The sequence below is a fragment of the Pseudophryne corroboree genome, chromosome 11 (genome assembly GCF_028390025.1).
Source record: "Pseudophryne corroboree isolate aPseCor3 chromosome 11, aPseCor3.hap2, whole genome shotgun sequence".
Classification (NCBI taxonomy): domain Eukaryota; kingdom Metazoa; phylum Chordata; class Amphibia; order Anura; family Myobatrachidae; genus Pseudophryne; species Pseudophryne corroboree.
In genome coordinates, this window is record NC_086454.1 from 70,023,182 (window position 1) to 70,036,098 (window position 12,917).

General features: G+C 32.1%; 10 non-coding genes across 10 annotated transcripts; all 10 read left to right on the forward strand.

Annotated features, from left to right (window-relative positions):
- The first annotated feature begins 793 nt into the window (after positions 1 to 793).
- On the forward strand, positions 794 to 867 carry TRNAT-CGU (transfer RNA threonine (anticodon CGU)). The gene has a single exon. It is a non-coding gene; the product is annotated as a tRNA-Thr (tRNA).
- An 828-nt stretch (positions 868 to 1,695) lies between these two features.
- Positions 1,696 to 1,769, forward strand: TRNAT-AGU (transfer RNA threonine (anticodon AGU)). The gene has a single exon. It is a non-coding gene; the product is annotated as a tRNA-Thr (tRNA).
- An 842-nt stretch (positions 1,770 to 2,611) lies between these two features.
- On the forward strand, positions 2,612 to 2,685 carry TRNAT-CGU (transfer RNA threonine (anticodon CGU)). The gene has a single exon. It is a non-coding gene; the product is annotated as a tRNA-Thr (tRNA).
- An 828-nt stretch (positions 2,686 to 3,513) lies between these two features.
- TRNAT-AGU (transfer RNA threonine (anticodon AGU)) lies at positions 3,514 to 3,587 on the forward strand. The gene has a single exon. It is a non-coding gene; the product is annotated as a tRNA-Thr (tRNA).
- Positions 3,588 to 4,428: 841 nt separating this feature from the next.
- On the forward strand, positions 4,429 to 4,502 carry TRNAT-UGU (transfer RNA threonine (anticodon UGU)). Its single transcript has one exon. It is a non-coding gene; the product is annotated as a tRNA-Thr (tRNA).
- Positions 4,503 to 5,330: 828 nt separating this feature from the next.
- On the forward strand, positions 5,331 to 5,404 carry TRNAT-AGU (transfer RNA threonine (anticodon AGU)). Its single transcript has one exon. It is a non-coding gene; the product is annotated as a tRNA-Thr (tRNA).
- Positions 5,405 to 6,246: 842 nt separating this feature from the next.
- On the forward strand, positions 6,247 to 6,320 carry TRNAM-CAU (transfer RNA methionine (anticodon CAU)). Its single transcript has one exon. It is a non-coding gene; the product is annotated as a tRNA-Met (tRNA).
- Positions 6,321 to 7,148: 828 nt separating this feature from the next.
- Positions 7,149 to 7,222, forward strand: TRNAT-AGU (transfer RNA threonine (anticodon AGU)). Its single transcript has one exon. It is a non-coding gene; the product is annotated as a tRNA-Thr (tRNA).
- An 841-nt stretch (positions 7,223 to 8,063) lies between these two features.
- Positions 8,064 to 8,137, forward strand: TRNAT-UGU (transfer RNA threonine (anticodon UGU)). Its single transcript has one exon. It is a non-coding gene; the product is annotated as a tRNA-Thr (tRNA).
- A 1,744-nt stretch (positions 8,138 to 9,881) lies between these two features.
- On the forward strand, positions 9,882 to 9,955 carry TRNAT-CGU (transfer RNA threonine (anticodon CGU)). Its single transcript has one exon. It is a non-coding gene; the product is annotated as a tRNA-Thr (tRNA).
- The last annotated feature ends 2,962 nt before the right edge of the window (positions 9,956 to 12,917 follow it).

The window sequence follows — 12,917 nt, forward strand, 5'->3', positions numbered from 1 at the left end:
AACAAAATAAGATGTGTAAAACCTTTATCTGCTTTCACTTTGGCACATTTGGTCACCAATGTAAAAAAGTTTAAAGATGCCATCCATGTCAGAAGATGACAAACAACAAAACTTCACCCTATTTCAATATAAGTTAATTTGTAGAAATATGCCTATGTTAAGGTAAATATATGAATTTTTACAAAATAGCCTTCATCATATTGGGTAACTGCAAAATTAATTTGGAGTACAGTCAAAAGAGAATAACACAGGAAGTGTTAAAATGTCTGTAAAAAAAGTAAGTTTCCCAAGGTACAGTAATTTGAGAGTCAGTTTAGTCATCATAGCTAGAGAATCATTGACATTTAACCCATATTTATTTCCATAACATCCTTAAAATTGTGTTAGGAAAATACTTCTTGATGAAAAGCTAAAATTCTCTTGAAAAAGCATAAATAAGGAATGTTCACCATAATTCTGACTTTTTAAAACAGAGTTCTTAATTTTACTACATGTTTTTGTTTTCTGAATATCAAAAATTAATTGACATTTATTCCCATGTAGCATTACTTACAGAGAAATCAATAAAAGTGCTAAAAAAATATATTAGAAAATTACTTTGACAAGATATTTTAAGAATGTAGGTCCTGTAAATCATGAATAAAAAGAGAGAACACAACTTTCTATTTATACTCTAAATTTCCCCCGGTTTGAAAAATTGATGAAGCAATAGTTATAAGAATGACAAAAATTGTTACCAAATAGCATATCTTAGATATATCATTTTTCTTTGTGAAGCTTTTGAGCATCATGTGGTGCTGTGGCTTAGTTGGTTAAAGCGCCTGTCTCGTAAACAGGAGATCCTGAGTTCAAATCTCAGCAGTGCCTTTCATTTATTTTCATCATCTCAGAACATAGTTTGTTGTTAATTCATCACAAAAAGACACGAGAATGCTTCAGCAGCCTTTACCCTTTCTCACATGTTCAGTAAAATGTACCACATTTTTAGATACAGTCCAAATCAGAAACACAAAAAAATGCAATATTCCCCTTTTTTAATATCAGTTTTTTTGTAGAAGTAAATTGATGCCAAGGTAACTAGAAAAGAATTCCAGAAATTGGCAATATTCATGTCTGAGCAATCTCCAGAAACAATACAGTGTCCAGTCAGAGGAAATGTTTAAACAAAAGTCAGTTACAATGTGAGTTTCTCAAGATAAATGGATAGACAGTTTAGTCATCAGAGTTTGGAGAGCAATAGAAAATAATGGATTATGTATTACTTAACATAAACAATATTGTGTTAGGAAAGAAATTCCAGAAATCAATCTTTCCATTTATTGAGCAAGCTTCCAAATAAAATGTTAACATTAATTCTATCATTGAGATCTAATTTTTTCATTTCACGACTACTTTTTAACTGTATGAGTACCAACAATAGACTGACTTTAATTTCCCAGGGATGACTACATTAATAAGAACGCCACAATATCTATTACAATAAAGCATATTAACAAGTGACTTGAACAAGATATTGTAAGAATGTAGGGCCTGTATATACAAAATAAAGGAGAAAAAAGCATTATATAACTTACTGTAAGTTTCCAACTGTTTAAAGAATTAATAAAATACTAGTTTCAAAAAAATATATAAAAATAATAAAAAATATTATACTTTAGACATATAATTTGTCATTATATGTAAGGCAGTGCAAGTGGTGCTGTGGCTTAGTTGGTTAAAGTGCCTGTCTAGTAAACAGGAGATCCTAAGTTCATATCTCAGCAGTACCTTTGCTTGATACCTTTTTATCACACCAGTATGTAGTTTTTTGTTGATGCATAACAAAATAAGATGTGTAAAACCTTTATCTGCTTTCACTTTGGCACATTTGGTCACCAATGTAAAAAAGTTTAAAGATGCCATCCATGTCAGAAGATGACAAACAACAAAACTTCACCCTATTTCAATATAAGTTAATTTGTAGAAATATGCCTATGTTAAGGTAAATATATGAATTTTTACAAAATAGCCTTCATCATATTGGGTAACTGCAAAATTAATTTGGAGTACAGTCAAAAGAGAATAACACAGGAATTGTTAAAATGTCTGTAAAAAAGTAAGTTTCCCAAGGTACAGTAATTTGAGAGTCAGTTTAGTCATCATAGCTAGAGAATCATTGACATTTAACCCATATTTATTTCCATAACATCCTTAAAATTGTGTTAGGAAAATACTTCTTGATGAAAAGCTAAAATTCTCTTGAAAAAGCATAAATAAGGAATGTTCACCATAATTCTGACTTTTTAAAACAGAGTTCTTAATTTTACTACATGTTTTTGTTTTCTGAATATCAAAAATTAATTGACATTTATTCCCATGTAGCATTACTTACAGAGAAATCAATAAAAGTGCTAAAAAAATATATTAGAAAATTACTTTGACAAGATATTTTAAGAATGTAGGTCCTGTAAATCATGAATAAAAAGAGAGAACACAACTTTCTATTTATACTCTAAATTTCCACCGGTTTGAAAAATTGATGAAGCAATAGTTATAAGAATGTCAAAAATTGTTACCAAATAGCATATCTTAGATATATCATTTTTCTTTGTGAAGCTTTTGAGCATCATGTTGTGCTGTGGCTTAGTTGGTTAAAGCGCCTGTCTCGTAAACAGGAGATCCTGAGTTCAAATCTCAGCAGTGCCTTTCATTTATTTTCATCATCTCAGAACATAGTTTGTTGTTAATTCATCACAAAAAGACACGTGAATGCTTCAGCAGCCTTTACCCTTTCTCACATGTTCAGTAAAATGTACCACATTTCTAGATACAGTCCAAATCAGAAAACACAAAAAATGCAATATTCCCCTTTTTTAATATCAGTTTTTTTGTAGAAGTAAATTGATGCCAAGGTAACTAGAAAAGAATTCCAGAAATTGGCAATATTCATGTCTGAGCAATCTCCAGAAACAATATAGTGTCCAGTCAGAGGAAATGTTTAAACAAAAGTCAGTAACAATGTGAGTTTCTCAAGATAAATGGATAGACAGTTTAGTCATCAGAGTTTGGAGAGCAATAGAAAATAATGGATTATGTATTACTTAACATAAACAATATTGTGTTAGGAAAGAAATTCCAGAAATCAACCTTTCCATTTATTGAGCAAGCTTCCAGATAAAATGTTAACATTAATTCTATCATTGAGATCTCATTTTTTCATTTCACGACTACTTTTTAACTGTATGAGTACCAACAAAAGACTGACTTTAATTTCCCAGGGATGACTACATTAATAACAACGCCATAATATCTATTACAATAAAGCATATTAACAAGTGACTTGGACAAGACATTGTATGAATGTAGGGCCTGTATATACAAAATAAAGGAGAGAAAAGCATTACATAACTTACTGTAAGTTTCCAACTGTTTAAAGAATTAATAAAATACTTGTTTCAAAAAAATATATAAAAATAATAAAAAATATTATACTTTAGACATATAATTTGTCATTATACATGATGCAGTGCAAGTGGCACTGTGGCTTAGTGGGTTAAAGCACCTGTCTAGTAAACAGGAGATCCTGAGTTCAAATCACAGTAGTGCCTTTGCTTGATATCTTTTTATCACACCAGTATGTAGTTTTTTGTTGATGCATAACAAAATAATATGTGTAAAACCTTTATCTGCTTTCACTTTGGCACATTTGGTCACCAATGTAAAAAAGTTTAAAGATGCCATCCATGTCAGAAGATGACAAACAACAAAACTTCACCCTATTTCAATATAAGTTAATTTGTAGAAATATGCCTATGTTAAGGTAAATAGATGAATTTTTACAAAATAGCCTTCATCATATTGGGTAACTGCAAAATTAATTTGGAGTACAGTCAAAAGAGAATAACACAGGAAGTGTTAAATGTCTGTAAAAAAGTAAGTATCCCAAGGTACAGTAATTTGAGAGTCAGTTTAGTCATCATAGCTAGAGAATCATTGACATTTAACCCATATTTATTTCCATAACATCCTTAAAATTGTGTTAGGAAAATACTTCTTGATGAAAAGCTAAAATTCTCTTGAAAAAGCATAAATAAGGAATGTTCACCATAATTCTGACTTTTTAAAACAGAGTTCTTAATTTTACTACATGTTTTTGTTTTTTGAATATCAAAAATTAATTGACATTTATTCCCATGTAGCATTACTTACAGAGAAATCAATAAAAGTGCTAAAAAAATATATTAGAAAATTACTTTGACAAGATATTTTAAGAATGTAGGTCCTGTAAATCATGAATAAAAAGAGAGAACACAACTTTCTATTTATACTCTAAATTTCCACCGGTTTGAAAAATTGATGAAGCAATAGTTATAAGAATGACAAAAATTGTTACCAAATAGCATATCTTAGATATATCATTTTTCTTTGTGAAGCTTTTGAGCATCATGTGGTGCTGTGGCTTAGTTGGTTAAAGCGCCTGTCTTGTAAACAGGAGATCCTGAGTTCAAATCTCAGCAGTGCCTTTCATTTATTTTCATCATCTCAGAACATAGTTTGTTGTTAATTCATCACAAAAAGACACGTGAATGCTTCAGCAGCCTTTACCCTTTCTCACATGTTCAGTAAAATGTACCACATTTCTAGATACAGTCCAAATCAGAAAACACTAAAAATGCAATATTCCCCTTTTTTAATATCATTTTTTTTGTAGAAGTAAATTGATGCCAAGGTAACTAGAAAAGAATTCCAGAAATTGGCAATATTCATGTCTGAGCAATCTCCAGAAACAATATGGTGTCCAGTCAGAGGAAATGTTTAAACAAAAGTCAGTAACAATGTGAGTTTCTCAAGATAAATGGATAGACAATTTAGTCATCAGAGTTTGGAGAGCAATAGAAAATAATGGATTATGTATTACTTAACATAAACAATATTGTGTTAGGAAAGAAATTCCAGAAATCAATCTTTCCATTTATTGAGCAAGCTTCCAGATAAAATGTTAACATTAATTCTATCATTGAGATCTAATTTTTTCATTTCACGACTACTTTTTAACTGTATGAGTACCAACAAAAGACTGACTTTAATTTCCCAGGGATGACTACATTAATAACAACGCCATAATATCTATTACAATAAAGCATATTAACAAGTTACTTGGACAAGACATTGTATGAATGTAGGGCCTGTATATACAAAATAAAGGAGAGAAAAGCATTACATAACTTACTGTAAGTTTCCAACTGTTTAAAGAATTAATAAAATACTTGTTTCAAAAAAATATATAAAAATAATAAAAAATATTATACTTTAGACATATAATTTGTCATTATACATAAGGCAGTGCAAGTGGCACTGTGGCTTAGTTGGTTAAAGCACCTGTCTAGTAAACAGGAGATCCTGAGTTCAAATAACAGCAGTGCCTTTGCTTGATACCTTTTTATCACACCAGTATGTAGTTTTTTGTTGATGCATAACAAAATAAGATGTGTAAAACCTTTATCTGCTTTCACTTTGGCACATTTGGTCACCAATGTAAAAAAGTTTAAAGATGCCATCCATGTCAGAAGATGACAAACTACAAAACTTCACCCTATTTCAATATAAGTTAATTTGTAGAAATATGCCTATGTTAAGGTAAATATATGAATTTTTACAAAATAGCCTTCATCATATTGGGTAACTGCAAAATTAATTTGGAGTACAGTCAAAAGAGAATAACACAGGAATTGTTAAAATGTCTGTAAAAAAGTAAGTTTCCCAAGGTACAGTAATTTGAGAGTCAGTTTAGTCATCATAGCTAGAGAATCATTGACATTTAACCCATATTTATTTCCATAACATCCTTAAAATTGTGTTAGGAAAATACTTCTTGATGAAAAGCTAAAATTCTCTTGAAAAAGCATAAATAAGGAATGTTCACCATAATTCTGACTTTTTAAAACAGAGTTCTTAATTTTACTACATGTTTTTGTTTTCTGAATATCAAAAATTAATTGACATTTATTCCCATGTAGCATTACTTACAGAGAAATCAATCAAAGTGCTAAAAAAATATATTAGAAAATTACTTTGACAAGATATTTTAAGAATGTAGGTCCTGTAAATCATGAATAAAAAGAGAGAACACAACTTTCTATTTATACTCTAAATTTCCACCGGTTTGAAAAATTGATGAAGCAATAGTTATAAGAATGTCAAAAATTGTTACCAAATAGCATATCTTAGATATATCATTTTTCTTTGTGAAGCTTTTGAGCATCATGTGGTGCTGTGGCTTAGTTGGTTAAAGCGCCTGTCTCATAAACAGGAGATCCTTAGTTCAAATCTCAGCAGTGCCTTTCATTTATTTTCATCATCTCAGAACATAGTTTGTTGTTAATTCATCACAAAAAGACACGTGAATGCTTCAGCAGCCTTTACCCTTTCTCACATGTTCAGTAAAATGTACCACATTTCTAGATACAGTCCAAATCAGAAAACACAAAAAATGCAATATTCCCCTTTTTTAATATCAGTTTTTTTGTAGAAGTAAATTGATGCCAAGGTAACTAGAAAAGAATTCCAGAAATTGGCAATATTCATGTCTGAGCAATCTCCAGAAACAATATGGTGTCAAGTCAGAGGAAATGTTTAAACAAAAGTCAGTAACAATGTGAGTTTCTCAAGATAAATGGATAGACAATTTAGTCATCAGAGTTTGGAGAGCAATAGAAAATAATGGATTATGTATTACTTAACATAAACAATATTGTGTTAGGAAAGAAATTCCAGAAATCAATCTTTCCATTTATTGAGCAAGCTTCCAGATAAAATGTTAACATTAATTATATCATTGAGATCTCATTTTTTCATTTCACGACTACTTTTTAACTGTATGAGTACCAACAAAAGACTGACTTTAATTTCCCAGGGATGACTACATTAATAACAACGCCATAATATCTATTACAATAAAGCATATTAACAAGTGACTTGGACAAGACATTGTATGAATGTAGGGCCTGTATATACAAAATAAAGGAGAGAAAAGCATTACATAACTTACTGTAAGTTTCCAACTGTTTAAAGAATTAATAAAATACTTGTTTCAAAAAAATATATAAAAATAATAAAAAATATTATACTTTAGACATATAATTTGTCATTATACATAAGGCAGTGCAAGTGGCACTGTGGCTTAGTTGGTTAAAGCGCCTGTCTAGTAAACAGGAGATCCTGAGTTCAAATCACAGCAGTGCCTTTGCTTGATACCTTTTTATCACACCAGTATGTCGTTTTTTGTTGATGCATAACAAAATAAGATGTGTAAAACCTTTATCTGCTTTCACTTTGGCACATTTGGTCACCAATGTAAAAAAGTTTAAAGATGCCATCCATGTCAAAAGATGACAAACAACAAAACTTCACCCTATTTCAATATAAGTTAATTTGTAGAAATATGCCTATGTTAAGGTAAATAGATGAATTTTTACAAAATAGCCTTCATCATATTGGGTAACTGCAAAATTAATTTGGAGTACAGTCAAAAGAGAATAACACAGGAAGTGTTAAATGTCTGTAAGAAAGTAAGTATCCCAAGGTACAGTAATTTGAGAGTCAGTTTAGTCATCATAGCTAGAGAATCATTGACATTTAACCCATATTTATTTCCATAACATCCTTAAAATTGTGTTAGGAAAATACTTCTTGATGAAAAGCTAAAATTCTCTTGAAAAAGCATCAATAAAGAATGCTCACAATAATTCTGACTTTTTAAAACAGAGTTCTTAATTTTACTACATGTTTTTGTTTTTTGAATATCAAAAATTAATTGACATTTATTCCCATGTAGCATTACTTACAGAGAAATCAATAAAAGTGCTAAAAAAATATATTAGAAAATTACTTTGACAAGATATTTTAAGAATGTAGGTCCTGTAAATCATGAATAAAAAGAGAGAACACAACTTTCTATTTATACTCTAAATTTCCACCGGTTTGAAAAATTGATGAAGCAATAGTTATAAGAATGACAAAAATTGTTACCAAATAGCATATCTTAGATATATCATTTTTCTTTGTGAAGCTTTTGAGCATCATGTGGTGCTGTGGCTTAGTTGGTTAAAGCGCCTGTCTTGTAAACAGGAGATCCTGAGTTCAAATCTCAGCAGTGCCTTTCATTTATTTTCATCATCTCAGAACATAGTTTGTTGTTAATTCATCACAAAAAGACACGTGAATGCTTCAGCAGCCTTTACCCTTTCTCACATGTTCAGTAAAATGTACCACATTTCTAGATACAGTCCAAATCAGAAAACACAAAAAATGCAATATTCCCCTTTTTTAATATCAGTTTTTTTGTAGAAGTAAATTGATGCCAAGGTAACTAGAAAAGAATTCCAGAAATTGGCAATATTCATGTCTGAGCAATCTCCAGAAACAATATGGTGTCCAGTCAGAGGAAATGTTTAAACAAAAGTCAGTAACAATGTGAGTTTCTCAAGATAAATGGATAGACAATTTAGTCATCAGAGTTTGGAGAGCAATAGAAAATAATGGATTATGTATTACTTAACATAAACAATATTGTGTTAGGAAAGAAATTCCAGAAATCAATCTTTCCATTTATTGAGCAAGCTTCCAGATAAAATGTTAACATTAATTCTATCATTGAGATCTAATTTTTTCATTTCACGACTACTTTTTAACTGTATGAGTACCAACAAAAGACTGACTTTAATTTCCCAGGGATGACTACATTAATAACAACGCCATAATATCTATTACAATAAAGCATATTAACAAGTTACTTGGACAAGACATTGTATGAATGTAGGGCCTGTATATACAAAATAAAGGAGAGAAAAGCATTACATAACTTACTGTAAGTTTCCAACTGTTTAAAGAATTAATAAAATACTTGTTTCAAAAAAATATATAAAAATAATAAAAAATATTATACTTTAGACATATAATTTGTCATTATACATAAGGCAGTGCAAGTGGCACTGTGGCTTAGTTGGTTAAAGCACCTGTCTAGTAAACAGGAGATCCTGAGTTCAAATAAAAGTAGTGCCTTTGCTTGATACCTTTTTATCACACCAGTATGTAGTTTTTTGTTGATGCATAACAAAATAAGATGTGTAAAACCTTTATCTGCTTTCACTTTGGCACATTTGGTCACCAATGTAAAAAAGTTTAAAGATGCCATCCATGTCAGAAGATGACAAACTACAAAACTTCACCCTATTTCAATATAAGTTAATTTGTAGAAATATGCGTATGTTAAGGTAAATAGATGAATTTTTACAAAATAGCCTTCATCATATTGGGTAACTGCAAAATTAATTTGGAGTACAGTCAAAAGAGAATAACACAGGAAGTGTTAAAATGTCTGTAAAAAAGTAAGTTTCCCAAGGTACAGTAATTTGAGAATCAGTTTAGTCATCATAGCTAGAGAATCATTGACATTTAACCCATATTTATTTCCATAACATCCTTAAAATTGTGTTAGGAAAATACTTCTTGATGAAAAGCTAAAATTCTCTTGAAAAAGCATAAATAAAGAATGTTCACCATAATTCTGACTTTTTAAAACAGAGTTCTTAATTTTACTACATGTTTTTGTTTTCTGAATATCAAAAATTAATTGACATTTATTCCCATGTAGCATTACTTACAGAGAAATCAATAAAAGTGCTAAAAAAATATATTAGAAAATTACTTTGACAAGATATTTTAAGAATGTAGGTCCTGTAAATCATGAATGAAAAGAGAGAACACAACTTTCTATTTATACTCTAAATTTCCACCGGTTTGAAAAATTGATGAAGCAATAGTTATAAGAATGACAAAAATTGTTACCAAATAGCATATCTTAGATATATCATTTTTCTTTGTGAAGCTTTTGAGCATCATGTGGTGCTGTGGCTTAGTTGGTTAAAGCGCCTGTCTCGTAAACAGGAGATCCTGAGTTCAAATCTCAGCAGTGCCTTTCATTTATTTTCATCATCTCAGAACATAGTTTGTTGTTAATTCATCACAAAAAGACACGTGAATGCTTCAGCAGCCTTTACCCTTTCTCACATGTTCAGTAAAATGTACCACATTTCTAGATACAGTCCAAATCAGAAACACAAAAAAATGCAATATTCCCCTTTTTTAATATCAGTTTTTTTGTAGAAGTAAATTGATGCCAAGGTAACTAGAAAAGAATTCCAGAAATTGGCAATATTCATGTCTGAGCAATCTCCAGAAACAATATGGTGTCCAGTCAGAGGAAATGTTTAAACAAAAGTCAGTAACAATGTGAGTTTCTCAAGATAAATGGATAGACAGTTTAGTCATCAGAGTTTGGAGAGCAATAGAAAATAATGGATTATGTATTACTTAACATAAACAATATTGTGTTAGGAAAGAAATTCCAGAAATCAATCTTTCCATTTATTGAGCAAGCTTCCAGATAAAATGTTAACATTAATTATATCATTGAGATCTCATTTTTTCATTTCACGACTACTTTTTAACTGTATGAGTACCAACAGAAGACTGACTTTAATTTCCCAGGGATGACTACATTAATAACAACGCCATAATATCTATTACAATAAAGCGTATTAACAAGTGACTTGGACAAGACATTGTATGAATGTAGGGCCTGTATATACAAAATAAAGGAGAGAAAAGCATTACATAACTTACTGTAAGTTTCCAACTGTTTAAAGAATTAATAAAATACTTGTTTCAAAAAAATATATAAAAATAATAAAAAATATTATACTTTAGACATATAATTTGTCATTATACATAAGGCAGTGCAAGTGGCACTGTGGCTTAGTTGGTTAAAGAGCCTGTCTAGTAAACAGGAGATCCTGAGTTCATATCACAGCAGTGCCCTGGATAACTCTATTACTACCAGAAAAATTTGCAAAAAAAGATCAACATTTATTCCTCAGGAATCTATTAGTCCAGAAACCACGGTTTTCCTAAATTTGGTGTCCAGAGAATTTGACAATATTTACAAGAAATCTGGACATAACAGACGGACAGGTAACCTGAACCAGAAGGAAAGATCGGCCGTAGCAGAGATAAAGGAATGGGATGATGTCATAATCAAACCCTCGGATAAAGGGGGCAACACCGTTTTGTGGCCCAAAGTTATGTACATGAGGGAAGCTTCAAGACAGCTAAATGATACAACATGCTATCAAAAACTTATACTCAACCCTACCCAAAACTATATGGAGTTGTATAACAACATGATAAACCGGGCTTTCACAAATGGTACGATCCTTAAGGAAGAACGTGATTTTCTATATATGACCAATCCAAAAATCCCAACATTTTATCTACTCCCAAAAGTTCATAAGGATCTACAGGAACCGCCAGGACGCCCTATAGTGTCCGGAATAGGTGGACTCTCGGAAAAGGCCAGTATTTTTCTGGACACCCATCTCAGAACACATGTAACACAGCTAGCCTCATATGTTAAAGACACACCAGATGTCCTGAGAAGACTAAATGATGTCCACCTAGAGTCCAGACACATCTTAGTCAGTATGGACGTCGAGTCTCTTTATACGTGCATATCCCATGATCTTGGGTTAAAAGCAGTTGAATATTTCCTACGCATGGAAGGAATGGGTGATTTTCAACTCTTTTTGCTGAAATTATTAAAATTTGTACTGCACAGAAATTATTTTGTCTTCAATGACCACTACTACCTTCAGGTTAGAGGGACGGCTATGGGGGCGGCATGTGCGCCCACATATGCCAACCTCTTCCTGGGGTGGTGGGAAAGAGAACATGTTTTTTCTGACATCAATGATCAACATACACAGCATATTATCACCTGGCTGCGTTATATAGATGACGTTCTCGTCATCTGGGATGGTTCTGAAAGTGAACTGTTTGATTTCCTAACAGATCTTAATAAGAACAACCTCAATTTGAGACTAACGATGAATCATAGCAGTCAGGAAATCTCCTTTCTTGATCTAAAAATCTATAGGGATGGAGGAAACATGTTAGCTACAGAGCTACATCGTAAGGAGACAGCTACAAATAGCATTCTCCATAATTCCAGCTCACATTTCCCTCCCACTATAGCGAACATCCCCAAAGGGGAGTTCCTAAGATTAAAGAGGAACTGTTCGGATGAGGCAACCTACCGACACAAAAGTGAGGAGGTAGCGGCCCGTCTCAAGGAACGAGGCTACAGCAATAGATCCATTAAAAAGGCACGGAACTCCCTTTTGAAAACAACTAGGAATTCCCTCATCTTCCAAGAAAAGAAAGTGAAGGATCAAGATGACCTGAGATTTGTGGGAGACTTCTGTCAGGAGTGGAGACAACTTAAAGAAGGTATACAAAAACACTGGCATGTTCTGTTGTCTGACTCAGACCTAGCAACTAGCCTGGGAGACAAGGTCTCGATGAGCTGGAGAAGGTCACCCAACCTAAAGGACTATTGGGTACAAAGTCATTACCAACGACTCCCTTCCGTCTCTCCTTCAGTAAGAGGCACATACCCTTGTGGGACCTGCAGGGCCTGTGACTATATGAAGCCAACACAAGAAATCACAGACAAATTTGGTAACCAACACAGGATCTCCGATTACTTCAACTGCAAAACAACCAATGTGGTGTATTGCCTACAGTGCCTGTGTGGCAAAAGATATGTGGGAATAACCACACGGATGTTTAAACAACGGATTTTGGAACATGCAGGAACAATCCGAAACGTGGATAGGGATATGCAGAACTTCCGACAAATAACCACGGTGGCCAGACATTTTCATCTCCACCATAATGACAACACCCATCGAATGCAAGCTTTTGGCCTGGAAAAGGTCAAACTTGGAATCAGAGGGGGCGATGTAATGCAGGAACTACTCAAAAAGGAGAGCCAGTGGACCTATCTATTGGGAAGTTTAGCTCCATCAGGTCTCAACGAA